Raw genomic sequence first — 897 nt, 5'->3', positions numbered from 1 at the left:
GCAGTTTTCGGGGGCGGGGGGGGAGGGATGGGGGGGAGTTAATCCCGTTTCCCAAAATCTGCAGACATGCAGTCCCGGGGAGAATCATTGGTCATGTGACTCGGAAACCAACCACGCTACCGTCAACGCTAACGCTCAGGCGAACGTATAGGTTGTACTTGGCGATGCATGCCGAACGAGATGCGAATCACGATTCCTACGCTTGGAGTTTGCAACGCTATATTCACTATCCAAGTACGATCGGTCTCTGAGAGAATCTTTGTGAATAAGCAGGAGGAAAAAGAGGTACGCGCTAAGCACTTCCCATAGTATTGGATCATCGCCAACAAGCTCTGCTGCTCAATGAAATCTTTCTAGGTTGAGCTAGCCATCCCCTTAACCCTCCTACCATCTAACATCCTTCTTTGCTTCCTTCCTTTGGATTCGGTATCGAAATACGCTCAGACGAGTAGCAGCCTCCAGCCATCCCCGTCTTCGTAAGCAATCGATACTATTCGACCGTTATCGTCGCAGTTTCAGCTGCAAATTAGTTTGCCGATTCATGATTTTTAATTGATAGTTTTCAATTTTCCATTATTCTGTAACAATTAAAATGAAATACTTTCGAGAATAGAACTTTCTGTTATTTTTTAAGGATTTCTTATATTTCATGAAATTCAGCCTAATTTGGGTCAACCCACCCTCACGATAGTCTCAAGGACTACTCGGTCTGTCGAGGGAGCGGACTGCTTCGTTGGCATTAAGTATTCCCCCGTTAGGTCAGGCTCGGCGCGTCCTACCTCGGCGCGGTACGGAGGAACGGCTACGGAAGAGCGGTCGATGGTGGTTCGCGCGGGCGAGCATCGCGGCGCTACCCACTGCCAGTACCCCCCCCCCCCCCCCCCGTGCCCCCGGTCC

At 50.3% G+C, this 897-nt stretch overlaps 1 protein-coding gene across 13 annotated transcripts in view; it reads left to right on the top strand.

The window, feature by feature from the left end:
• Positions 1-897, top strand: part of LOC107268823 (RNA-binding protein Musashi homolog Rbp6) — a 206405-nt gene that overhangs the window by 165210 nt on the left and 40298 nt on the right. The window lies entirely within an intron of this gene.

The sequence above is a fragment of the Cephus cinctus genome, unplaced genomic scaffold (genome assembly GCF_000341935.2).
Source record: "Cephus cinctus unplaced genomic scaffold, Ccin1 Ccin1_scaffold0593, whole genome shotgun sequence".
Lineage (NCBI taxonomy): Eukaryota > Metazoa > Arthropoda > Insecta > Hymenoptera > Cephidae > Cephus > Cephus cinctus.
Note: the sequence above shows the minus strand (reverse complement) of the source record. Positions and strands in the feature narration are given on the sequence as shown.